This window comes from Mangifera indica, unplaced genomic scaffold (genome assembly GCF_011075055.1).
Source record: "Mangifera indica cultivar Alphonso unplaced genomic scaffold, CATAS_Mindica_2.1 Un_0093, whole genome shotgun sequence".
In the NCBI taxonomy this organism is placed as follows: domain Eukaryota; kingdom Viridiplantae; phylum Streptophyta; class Magnoliopsida; order Sapindales; family Anacardiaceae; genus Mangifera; species Mangifera indica.
Window position 1 is genome coordinate 49091 of NW_025401185.1, and position 14556 is coordinate 63646.

A 14556-nucleotide genomic window follows, 5' to 3' on the forward strand; every position below is an offset into this window, starting at 1 on the left:
AGAACAATTAATACAAGATGATAAGTGTATTCTATCTCTCTTCTATTGCTCTCTTATATATAAGTTTTCTAGAGGCAAAATACATTTGAAACTCACTTAATTTAAAACTTGAATTTATTTTTAAATTTAGATAGGAATGGGTTATATCTATATCAATTACATCTTGTTTGTGGGGGCACTTAACTTCTTACTTGATCACTATTACAAAGGTGTTATGCTATAAAATTTGGATAAGACTATCTTTTGATAACCGCAATAAAGTCTTTTTCTTTATAACCCATAGAGTTGATGTTGTCTTACCGATAGTCCCTTATTAAGATATCTAGGTTTTGGATCCATCATGGGTTTCTGTAACACCCATAGGTGCGTAGCTAGGTTTTTATAGTCATTTTATTCAATTGTGAATTATATTTAATACTGGTGAATGAAAAAATGACTAAGTGTTGAAGAATTATGATTTTGTCCAATTGAAGGTCGTGTTTATCGTGCATAAAAGGTGTATGCATGTTTGTATCATGCTAGGTGGATGCTTTGAACATCATATCACATCAGATAATTTAAGAGGTTGAATGATCATTTGAGAATACACAACCCTTTTAGTAGTTATCTAATTTGAATTTTATACAAAAAAGGCACATCCCACACCATAATGTAACTTTCCATTTAAACTAATTTAATTTTGCAATCTCAACAAAGTAACAAGATTCTAGTCATCTGAGAGGGAAATTCAAGCAAATTAAAATGAGTTTTTGCATCAAATCTTCAAGCTAGAAGGCAAGGTAAGTGTAACACCCATAAGTATTTTCTAAAGATAATTTGTCTTTTCATATGTTATTTGAGCTATTGTGGATTATTGGGAGAGATATAAGTGGTTAAGTGTTAAAAAGTATGAAATTTTAAACTAATAAACTATTGCGCATGTCTATTCATGTGCCCTATATGAAATTTTGAAAGGATGCACAGTTGTGCATGTCGAGTGCACGCTCATGTGTGGAGTTATAGTTTCAATTTATAAAAGGCATGTTATCACTAAATTTTCAAATTCTTCTAGCGAAGAACAAGCAAGGGATCTAGTTGTTGTTTTACATTTTCCTTGAATTATGTGATGATATTAGGTAGAGATAATTTGATTAAAGTGGGTTTAATTGAACTTTGATTAGATAATATAAGTGATAGAGGTTAAAAGCATAATACTTTTATTACTTAGCACATTGTTCATGTGAAATTAGATGTAGTTTTATGCTTCTGATTAAACTTGATAAGTTAAGGTGATATGAAAACATTTGATGGTGTGTATAATAACATGAAATAAGTTAGTTGATTAATTGTATAAGGAAATATCGATAACATGATGATATGTGGATTAAACAAATCAATTGTTTTAATATTGCCCTATTTATAATGCGTTTGATGTTAAATGCATTTTAGTTCATTCCAAACATGTTAGGAATGTTACAATTTAGTTTGGTGATGATTTAGTAACAGTCAAAAGATAACATTCTAGATGCAAATGCACAATCGTCCCTAGTACAAACACAATCGCGATAGACATAGAAAATTAAGATTCATATGTCATGAATGATTGTGCATGAGAATATGCATGACTATTCATCAACTAGGCCAAAGACATCGATGACTAGTTGATGACTGTATAAAGGGCACATATAACTGCTTATAACAAGTAGGATAACGTGTAATGAATGCCCATATAGAAAGATGTATGAACATGAACACAAAGAAGATATTGTTTGTATCAAGTGCATGAATAACCATACAAAAGACACGTATGACCATGCATGATATCATAGGTAAGGATGTTCATATGAGGTTAAGTCATGTATAACAAAGGCATGAACAACCATACGAAAAACATGTATAACTGCGCATGAAGTCATGACTAAGAGTGATTGTGAGTGAGGATTTGTTCATGAAAAAGAAGGGATATATGTCCATTCACACAAGGTGTATGTTTTTGCATTAGAATAAAAGTTTAGTGGATGTTCGTATCTTATGTTCATCCATATGTATTGATGTCTCGATAGTTTATATGGATGTTAAGGTCTGTAGTAGTATCAAGATATAGCACATTAGTGTACACATGAATTAGGGTATATGAGTTAGATGAATCAAGAGTGAAAACGAGATATGAGCCAAAGTTATATGTTAAAGGCTTAAGTTAGAGTTGGCAATTTCCAATATGACCTGTTAACCAAACACAAAAAAAATCAAGTTAGGGTTGAGTTTTTTTATATGAAATTTATTTCAAATCAACTTGATATGACTTAAAACTAAATAAGATAGTATTAGTTGTCATGAAAGTAACTCAAACTAACCTGAACTAACTCAAATGCTTAAAGAATGATTATATTAGTAAAATTTGTAAGGATAAATTACAAAAATATTGAAGGACAATCTCAACAGTAGTTGAAATCCTTATAAATTATATATAATTAATGTTGAAAAACAATATCAAAAGCAATTGAAATCCTTACAAATTGTCTATGATTATATATTTATATAACTGTAATTACTCATATTATTCCTGATTTTATTTAGATATTTTATTTTATTATTTGGAAGTGAGATATGTTTTAAAGATTTTTTATGCATTTTTCAACCATTCATAAACAAAATAAAATGTTATATTGTCTCTTTTATTAATATTATAATAGAAAATTTTTAGATCAATTTGGGTTGTGTCAAGTCAACCCAAATATTAAAAAGTTGGGTTAGTATTGAAAATTTTCAATGTGATTCTACTTTAGGTTAGGCTAGAGTTAAAGACCTATAACATAAAACCCGAATTAATATGATACGAATATGACCCGATGACATAAACTAATAGGTAACTTAAGTGTATGCGTACAGTTTTTCATGAGAGAATACCATTTTTTCACAAGACCAATTTTTATGTATGTATTCTTAGATTAAGGTATGGGCATGTTTTATAGAAACACAATTTTGGTGTAAGTAATCGGAAATTATTGGCACAATTCGTGTTGATGAATGTGATGAACATGAAATTTATGATTTAGAACTTATGAATTTCAAATTTGCCAATTATGTATTATTATTGAATGATATAGCATGTTAATCGATGTGATGGGTTGATGGTTATTGGCATGCCCAAACTAAGGACCAAAATAACGATTATGTAGTTATGGCTTAGGGAACTCCCAATCTAGTATTACAAATGGTTGTTGTAACACCCCAACCCAAAAGTTCTATCCCTTGGGGTAAAGTCTCACTAGATTTGTCCATGCATGCAAAGACTATCTTAATATACATTTAAGTATTTTTGACTTAACATGCATAATTCAATAAAATATATCTAAAAATGTCTCAATGTCTTTATTAATTAAAATAAAAACAATATCCAAATAATCCCCAAACATTATTATAAAAAGTAATAAATCATGTAGTGTACTAAAATAATCATAATCAGTATCTCTCAAATCAAAATCATAAAGACAATTTATCACCTACATAATAAAAAGGAAGGGTTAATGAGAAACACTCAATAAGTTGAAATAATCTATCATATACTCAATCAATTAAATATATCCTTTTTCATTTTCTAACCCAGGTTATCTCTATTGTAATCTAAGGCTACTCAAATCTCAAATGAGTAAAGGTAATTGACATACCCACTCTAATAACTACTCTCTAAGGCTTTTTAGTCTTGGTTGTCCTATCTCTTTGCTAATCAATTAACTTGCAATTCCAACTTATCAATTGATGGACCCCAATCATTAGACTTTCAATGTCTTGGTAAGCTTTAGTCAATTGATAGACATATGGCCATGGTAATCATCTCTCTATCTAAAGACATTAATCAACAGACATTACCTTATCTATGAGTTTGTCTAGGTCATAGGTATTGCCTTAATCATCCTAAAATCTCATCATCCTTGTTATGTATGTGTCGTTTTATCTTATATCTTGTCAAGATACTCAAATCTCTTTCGATACTTAATCACTTAGAATTCTCTCGAACTTTACTCTAGTTTAACCTATCTTTACCTAGGTTTCTTAATCTTATCTAAGTGTCTATTCATGTATCTCTCTCTTAAACATATCTTGGCACCTTAACTAGCCTTAATCATAATCAATAATCATACAAATCTATTTTGTATATGACTTATATGAAACATCTCTAATCCAATAATATGACCCACTATTAAGATATTGTCCACTTTGGACATACAATCTATCATGGTTTTGCTTCTAGGTTTTATAATACAAAACGTTTTTTAATAGTTTAAGAAGCTCATAGGCTATTTAACTAGACAAATCCTTTTATCCTTAACCGATGTAGAATGTACAGATAGAGTATAAATAGACTTAACATCTCTCTTGTGCTTTGACGATATGAAATTTGCCTAAAGGTATCATATACACCTTCCTTTATAAGACTCAACGCCTTCACTAAGGTTTGCCCTACCACCACTAATACTATTGTAACATCTCTAGTCCAATAGTCTAGTATATTATCAAGATATTGTCTAATTTGAATACATAGTTTATCATGGTTTTAATTTTGGGTTGTATAACCTAAAACACGTCTTGACAATTTAAAAAACTCACAGTGTATTTAACCAGTTAAATCTTCTCATCCTTAACTTGTGTAGGATGTACAATAAAGTACGAATAGACATAACATCTCTCTCATGTTTTGCTAATATGAGATTCACCTAAGGGAGTCATATTATACATAGCCAAGCACGATTGTACTTTTTCTTCTATGTATGGGTGTATGCTTAGCTATGTATACATGATGTTCTATAGACGTACGATCAATACTATTGTAACATCTCTAGTCCAATAGTCTAGTCTATTATCAAGATATTGTCTAATTTGAATACATAGTTTATCATGGTTTTAATTTTAGGTTGTATAACCTAAAACACGTCTTGACAATTTAAAAAACTCATAGTATATTTAATCAGTTAAATCTTCTCATCCCTAACTTGTGTAGGATGTACAATAAAGTACGAATAAACATAGCATCTCTCTCATGTTTTGCTAATATGAGATTAACCTAAGGGTGTTATATTATACATAGCCAAGCACGATTGTACTTTTTCTTCTATGTATGGGTGTATGCTTAGCTATGTATACATGATGTTCTATAGACGTACGATCACTTCCAAGGTTATTTCGAGTGTATATCCTTTATCTCAACTAGGAATGGGTGTGACTTTTTATGCGCATAGGTGTACATTTTATTTATTCAACATGTATGATTATATCTTGCACATCTTGGCTAGATTTTCTATATCTAAACATTCAACAAGCAATCTTTCTACATCTAAGAATGATCCAACGCATAATAGGCTTTAAGAACTATAATACATAATTTAAATACATTCAAAAGTCTTCCATGATCTATCTTGGTTTCACATTCATGCAATTTCACTTATTATAATAATCATTCATCGTTTTTTATTCAATCAAGTACAAAAGAACAACAAGAGTAATCTAGAATCCAATGGGCATAACATATCCTACTTATCTAGTTTCAGACAAGCAAGTAGAATTTTGCCAAGTTATTTCTCTTCTTTTTACTCATCAATCATTTCTCTCTTAGTAAAAATCCTTATTCCAGTGGTTGTTTGGCTCATCTCTCCCATAACTCACAATATCTCTCTCTTTACTTTAAGTGAGAAGGAGGCCAAATTAGGGTTTAGAGGTGCGAGATCAATTTTATCTCTCTCCTCTTTCTTGAATCCTTCTTTTATTGGGATACATATAATTATGTGATGTATGATCGTACATCATTGGATGCATGGGAATACATTCCTTCACTTTTGCTAGCATGGCAAACCACATGGTAAATGACGTACACACATACGTCTTCTAGGTATGACTATACATTAGGCCAAAATGAATATTTTTATTCTGATTTTGACCTGATTTGACTTGAATTCAATTTTAAATTTAAGGAAAGAACAACAATGTTTTTGGAGCATACTTCAGAGTGTTACAATTGTTTTGATGTTTTGTGAATGATAAAAAAGAGGGAATAACCATTCTATAAGTAAGAACACTCATTCTATATAAAGAACATAATGGTTATTCCATAAGGTATCACTTATTTTAGAACAAAATAGGAACAATCATTCCAAGAGGCAAAACACTTATTCCAATAAACCATCCCAAAAGAATATAAAGACATTATAAGTTATGTGCAAAGATTTAATGCATGTTTTAGAGAATGTGGTAAAAAGGAATGAGTTATAAACTATGTGAAATATGACATAAGTTAAAAATGTGAGAGCCACATGGTGTGTGATTTAGACTGAGTTAGGATTAAAGAAGCCACATAATGTGTGATCTATGGCAAAATTGGTGAGCAAGCGAGCATATGTTTTTTTATCTATGACCTGAAATATGTGTATAAAAGCCACACGTTGTGTGATCCATGACTTGAATGTTGGTTTTATTATAGACTTAAAATGTCACATAACACAGTGGAAGCATAAACAAAATTTTAATAAATAAGACATTCATCTATAATAAAACATGATTAGCTTATGATTTATATTATATATATTAAAAAACATAAAACATCCATAAAGTGTCATGGATACTTACTCACATTTTAAGGCTCCTTATAACACCTAAAGGTAAGCCCTAAAAGCATTTTCATCTTTTCCTCTGTATTGGGGATGATTTAAGTTCTTCAATTTTTATAAGCAGGAATGTATATGCACTACAAAGGTGTCGTCCATTTATTAACGATATTTATATCAACCGCGTGAGCTAAGTGTATCGCCCGTTTGTCATGTTTTTATCAAATATAAAATAGAGATGTTGTGTTAGGATTTTCACATTAAATATTTTATTTTTCTGTCTCCACACACATAGAGAAAGGGTTATGGGTTAGAATCCTAGAAGTGTGAGAAAGAGCCTTAGATAGTTAGAATTGCCCTAGCCACACCAAGAACCGAGTGGATGATGCATCTCATGAGTATCTATCTATTGTATAGCCCTATTGTTTTCACAAATATCGTTAGGGCTAGATTCGAGCTTGGGCTTATCAAGGTTGGCTCAATTTGCAGAAATAGAGCTTGAGCTTGAGCTTTAACTAACTCATTATTAAAATGACATCGTTTAATACATATTGGTCAAAATGATGTCATTTTGTATTAAAATTTTTAATTTACAAGTTTGACAAATAGCTCAAGCTAGAAGTTGCAAGCTTGAGCTCGCATGAGCTCATTTAGTACTGGCTCGTTTGAGCCAAGCTCGAGTTTGAGCTTGAACGAGCTTGGCTCAAATCCAACCCTATATACCATCACTTACACACTCAATTAGTAGCTATATAGATGTATACCATTGTCTAAACGAAGGGATACATGAGCATGTGAACCATCACACACAGTCGTGTATCACTATTTGTAGTGTGTTTTTCTAGCCAGTACCAATATGACTTACAATCCAAATTTCATGCTAAAACATTCTTAGGTATTCGTAAGCATCTCATTACATTCAAAATTCATTAAATGAATCCATTTCCCTTAGATCAAAAACCATCAATTAATATATTTTAGCCAATGATCTCATATATATAAGTATCTGCGTATAATTTACACATTTCCATATTATCAGGATCCATTACATAGCATAACGTTAAAACCATTCATCATAATCACATATTCATGCAAACAAGCCATCAACATATCATACTATGATATCCTTATGAAATATCAATTAAGCTTAAAAAGGGAGAGACCAACTACTTACTTGTCTTTTGACAATTTGCTAATCTTCGTGTTGTTACGAAGTTCCTTTTATCCAATCCCTCCTTGATGCACCTTGGCAGCTCTTAACCTTATCTCTTTTCTCTTTGTTTAGCTGTTAAACATAATGTGTATATCCAATAACACATATTAGCCTTATGCCTCCTTTTATTTTACTTGTCAAACACAACACACGGGCATGTGTGACATTATTCAATAAAGACAGTTTTCAAAATTGCCACAAAATTGATCTTATCCATAATTTCAAATTTGGTGACAAGACACAACTATGTGCTTTTACAGACATCAGGCTTTTGCCCTTTTATACTTAGTTATTTTCACATGCTCAATGCCAAATGACTTTTCTACCCTTCCATGGCACAAACAGGTGTACCTTGTGATACATGATCATCCATACTAAAATCTCATCACAAATCATAATTTAATATTGAAAAAAGACTAAAATACCTTTGGGCTTACCTGTGAGCATTACAAAACCTATCAATAATATAATTATCATATGATCTAATCTTTTTATCAATTTATATCTCTATAAAACTAGGGTACAAAATTAGTGTCGACCTCAAATAATCCTCAATTTGTATTCGTTGACTTCTATAACAATGACAATATTGTACTGCACTGACTAACAACTTAATACCAATATAGGCACAAAATTAAGTTGTTTGATATCCACTAGTAAACCTTACAAAGACATTCATTCTTGTACATAGAAGTGATGAATCTTCTATTCATCTACCATAACCTTCATATATCTCTCAACATGGCTAATCACTATGGTTTTGATAATCATTTCTTAAAGACTATATTTGGCTAGTATCAAACCATCTTGATATTTGTACAAGACAGTCGGGTAATCTCAAATTGAAGAATTACATGTACCATTATTTGTCAAAAGATATATTCCATAAACAATAGGATAACCATCTATATAGAATCCTTATAATACGTTAGTCCAATAAAAATGTCTAGTCAACATATACTCATGTCTTATACCAGGTTATCAATAAACAACCTGCACATGTTAGATTTGTCACAACCATTTTGATAGGGTTCGAAACGTCATCCAAAATAGACGACTCTCTATCATCCAAATCTGGATGACGTTTGTCATCCAGATCTGGATGACGGTCATCCTTCTTGGACGACAATCGTCTTCCAGAGGTAGTCGACCTCTGGATGAAAACTTCTCCGTCGTCGCTAGAGAAAGTGGCTGTATTTCAAGGGGAAAAAGTGAATTTTTTAAAACTTAATTTAGGGGACAAATGTTAGCTTTTCAAATTAAAATGAGAAAAATGAGATAAAATTTTAATTATTTAATATTATTGATAAAATGACAAATTTACCCCTTAACCCTAACAAAAAATATGTGGGTGGGTCCAAATAGATTAAACTTTGGGTGGGTATTTGGGTGGGGTTTTTCATCAGAGGTGGATATACATTTGACATAAGGCTAAAACTTGGGTGGGAAATAGTCCTTTTCCCTCATTCAATATTATGATAGTTCTAACCGTATTATTTTGCTCTAGATTAGAATAATATTAAGACTAAAAACGTTTCTAGAATGATCAATATATGTGAACATAAAGTTCTCACGATCGGCTGACACACGTTGATCCATAGATCTAACTTATGAGGGTAGTTAGGGTGTATTTGTTATACAAGTTAGGATATTTCTTAAGCTTGTTGACTTGTAGTTTTTTTTTTTTATATCGTTGTTGTTTTCTATTGGCATTTCTTTTCTAATCAACTTCATTGTTTATTGGTGAACTAAGAGCAATTAAATGAGAAATGGCAAACATTGATATTGGATGGACTAGAAGGATGTTTTCTCCTTTAATATTTAACTCACTATTTTTTGCTATCTAAGTGCTAGGAGACATAAAATAGCCTTCCAACGTAATCTTAGTCAAGGTACATTTGGTCACTTCCTCTTGAGAGGCCTAAAAGGCATTTAAGTAGGTGTGTATGTTTTGTTCACAAGTTTGATGAGTTTTTTCACCTAAAGAGTTTGAGTTGGTTACAAGTTGACACAAATTTCATTCTAGACCTTTGATGATCTTGCCTATTATAACCATTTAATGAGTTGGTTTGAAACATGGATTGATAGATTAGACATAAGAGGCGAGGAGCTTATCCTTCTATTTATGAAGGAATAAGCATTAATGCATAGTGGACAAGACATATTCTTGCTGAAACAAGTAAGTTTGCTATAAGTGTGTGAGAAAATTAACTAAAACAGGTAAAAGAAATAGACAAGACATATGAGTTTTTATATGGTTCAACTTAATAATTAGAATGTCTATATCCATAATGTTTTCACTAATCTAAGAATATTACAGGTTTAATGCAAGATGATATGTATTATCTGTTATATTTTCTCTCTCTCCTCTCTCCCTCTGCTACTTATATATACAAGTTTTCTATAGGAAAAATGCATTGGAAACTTTCTTAATTTGGGACCTTAATCAATGATTTGAATTTAAATAAGAGAGAGTTATGTCTATATCAAGACATCTTGTTTACGAGGCCAATTAACTTCTAATTGAACAATCATTGTGAATATATTATGTTATAGATTTTAGATGAGACATTCTTTTTATAACCGCAAGAGAATTTTTTTCTTTATGCCAATAATGTTGAAGTTGTCTTGTCACTTGTTGTTTGTTATATCTAATTATATTTCAAAGGTTGGCTTTAAGAGTGCTCAATTTGACTACACAATAGTATTAAATTATATAGTTATAAGTTGTAGTATTACATAGTTCAAAAGTGAGAATATGCTTAAAAAGTGTTAAAAAATAAATAAAGACAGTGTCTCCTAAAATACCATTGTCCGATATTTAATTGCCTTTTTATGTGGTACCGCATTGTATAAGAAAGTTTGTAGATGGAAATGTGGAATTTAGAAAAAAAGGTAGAAACTTTCAAAGCTACTTATTTAAGAAAAGTCAAAATTTAAGGCTAATTTAGTATTTTGATTAAAAAGAGGCACCCCACAAATTAAAACGTATGTACCAAGTCTTTATCAAACCTAACTTTATTTTTTATTCAATGTTATGGGTCTCACCTAGCCGACCATTAATATTATTATTATTATTATATTTTTAAATTTCTTTAGAAATCCTATAAACCTAACATTTAGACTTATCAAATAGTCTAATAAACCCTATACTTTGAATAAATTACTCTTGGAGTTGTTTTTTTTTTTTTTTTTTATAATAATTTTTGTATACATGTTCAAAGTTTAAAACTTCATTTAATTATTATTATTAACAATTTTATTATAAGATTAGAATTCTAATAGTAAATTAGTTTGATGGAGGAAGAAAGGTTATGCCACGTGTACTAGAAAAGGATTGTATAACTTTTGAAATGGTGGAGCCCATACAAACTCTATGATGATAAAACCACAAATCAGGGCATCTCATTCTGATTGGTCTCTGTCTTGACATATTCGTATTATAATAATAATAATAATAGAAAACTCCCGCCAAAAAGGAGGCTTTGGTTGAGTTCAATTAACATACCTACATAATCCAACCGAAAATCTGAAAATTGAAAAACGACATTGGAGAAGGAGTCGGTGATGTTTGTCCCACAAGCAGCCATCAAAGAGGAAGACCACCCAGAAAAAGACCAACCAAGTGGAACCCTATTAACTCTTTCTTCTTTTTTAATTTTTGAGGAATATATTTATATTAATTTCAGTCATATCCATGTCTATACCTAAAATTCACTTCCTCATCTATCTTAAATTAATTTTAAGGGGGGTCCTTCCTAGCTCATTTAATAGAAATTAAAACAAAGTCCAATGTTTTTAAATATTTAATTCAATCAGTAGACTAGCAATATCATATATCTCTAGATTATAATCATTCTTTGTTAGTGCAAGTGATACACTACCCAAATTTCATATTGATTTTTTAAACTACAACAAATATGGCCTAGAAAATCTTTTTTATTTCAATCCTTCAATTCAATTCAATTCAATTCAATTCAATTCAATTAATTAATTAATTAATCGTCCCATCCCAATTTGAATTTGTTTATAATACAAACAATTAATAGTGGGCATGAGAAATTATAGCAAGTTTAAAATATTAATTACACTTCCAAATTAAAGGCAATAAGGGTCCCTACCCTAACTAATTGATTAATAAAATTTTCAGCCAAATATAATTTGTTGCAATAATTTCACTCAATACTGCCCTTTCCCCACCTTCAAAATGGAACCAAAGAAAATTGTAAAGATCAAAAGGGCTGACCCATAATTGAAATATTGATCATTTTTTAGCGTCTTAATCATATTTATTAATTGGTGATTATTCATATTTTATTGCCCATTATCTAATTTATGGTAAAAAGTAATGTATTTAGAAATCACAACATATTTTACAAAAAAAAAAAAAGAAAAAAGAAAAGGGATTTAAACGCTTTATAATAAGTGAATGAAATGAAAATAGAAGACATGCAATAATATCAATTACGCTCCCTCAATGAAAAAAGAAATTAATAATAAGAAAAATAAAATGGTGGCTGGCAGTAGGAGTGGGAGGCCCAAGTTCCCAAAGAGATTGATAATCGATGAGATGGGGTGGGGCTTATTATTCTTCTTTTGATAAAAACTCTTTAGCAATTAGTAAGAAGAGCGGTCACTCCATCAATTTTTTTTTTTATTTTTTATTTTATGTGAAAAATAATAGGGAAATTGCACGTGGGCCTTTTTAGTATGGCTACACTCAAAAGAAACGAAATATGAATCAATGGCCTTATCATAACTCGCTTTTTCTTTAATCTAAGCTCCCCATGCTCATTTTTATTTCTGTATATTGGTTTGGCCAAAAGTCTTATTCCCACCCAAGGTTTATGCAAATTTCAAGATTCATCTGTTAATTACTGGAAATCTAAACACTCATTTATGAGCTAACTCTATTAATAACTTATGTTAGTCTAAACATGAAATAATAATTTTACCACTAACAAATAAAATAACATTAATGCCCTTCAATGTAAAATATAAAATTAATTAATTTTGTAATTACATATTAAATTACCGTTTTACCCCTTATTATGTAATGAGGAAATTTCTGCATGATTTGTTTTTCTACCGTTTAGTTAGGTTTTTTCATATTATTGTTCTTGAATTTTATGCTTTATAATTCAACTAATTTTCATATATTCCAGATTTAGTTAATCTGCTTAATTTCATGAATCTATTAAATTGGACGAATCTGTTAATTTTGTGTTAATCCTGTTAATTAAATATCTAGAAAATTTCAGTTAATCTGAGTGATGAAATCTATGAATTCAATATTCTAAAAATTTTCATGAAACTTGCAGTGTATATAACCTGTTATATGACTTGATGAAATCTATCAATTAAATGCATGTACAGTTGATAGAAACTGTATGGATAGTTGACAGATACAACTTATATGCATGTATAGTTGACAAAAGGCATTATACAAAATGCATTTAGAACCATTTTTTATGCAGACTGGATAGAAACCATACATGCAGATTCGATAAAAACCATATATGCAGACTGTTCAGAAAACTATACATGCAACAAATGCAATTCAATCCAGAAAAATATACACTATAGACTGGACGAAAACCATACATGCAAACTGGAAAAAAGCCATACATGCAACAAATGCAATTCAATCCATAAACCATCTGTTGTAGATTGGGCAGAAACCATACACACAGACTGGAAAGAAACTATACATGCTTTTGTGTAGCAAATTAAATAAAACAAAACATAGACCATACACCTGAACTACATTTATATTCAATAGAAATTAAATAAAACAACATCCAACATCAGAAAACTGCATAATTATTCAACTGAAACTCAAATTAGAATAAAAGAAAATGAGCATCCAACTCAGATATACAAACTGATATTCTGTACAAACAAAAATGCATTTTGCTCTTCTTTGGACTGAAGTCCTCCACAAGTAGACTGGATAGATGCAAGCTTCATGTAGTTAATGGTTTTGGGTACTTGTGGAAAAAAGATTTAAAATTTCAAACCAGTGGTACTACATTTATGAATCCTCAATTGGAGAAAAAAATAGAAAGATGGAGATATTTAGATCCATAAAAATTTAGTTCAGTTATGTTTGCATCTGGAGGTTGTTTTGAAGATGAAGATGTTGCACACTGTGACCTCACAGATTGAGTTGTCATCGTGGAAATTGCCCTTATCTATTTGGAAAAGTAAAAAGCAAATTTAGAAAGGAAAAAGTAAACAAAGAAACTGATGAATTAAAAGTGCAATAGCAAATTTTACCTTTTGTTTAACTCTGTTTGCACTGTTAGGATTGTTTTTATAGGACCTCTTACTGTATCCTAATTCAAGGCATACACTACATTGTAGTGTGTACATGTGTTTTCTTTTTCTTTCTTCCTTAGGGTCCCTCTTCCTTGCTTTCTTAGGCCTGTCAGGCTTGGAATATCTAGATGGTAACTGTAGCTTTCCTTCAATGCCATCTGCCTAACTCCTCTGATTTAGAATTGGATGAATCATTCCACTATATGTCTTCATATAGATTGGAATTCTCAGCCTCTCATCAACAAACTCTTTAAAATCAGAATTATTCATATGGAGAATGGAACAAATAACATGTTGACAGGGTACTCCATATGCCATAGTCACAAATTTTTTTTTCCATATCCAAGGTATAGCTTATACTTGGTATAATAGTTATGTCAACCACCTCAAACTCCATCAACCCAGCATGCAAAATTCTTAAATTTCCTGCTGCCTTAATATTTGTAT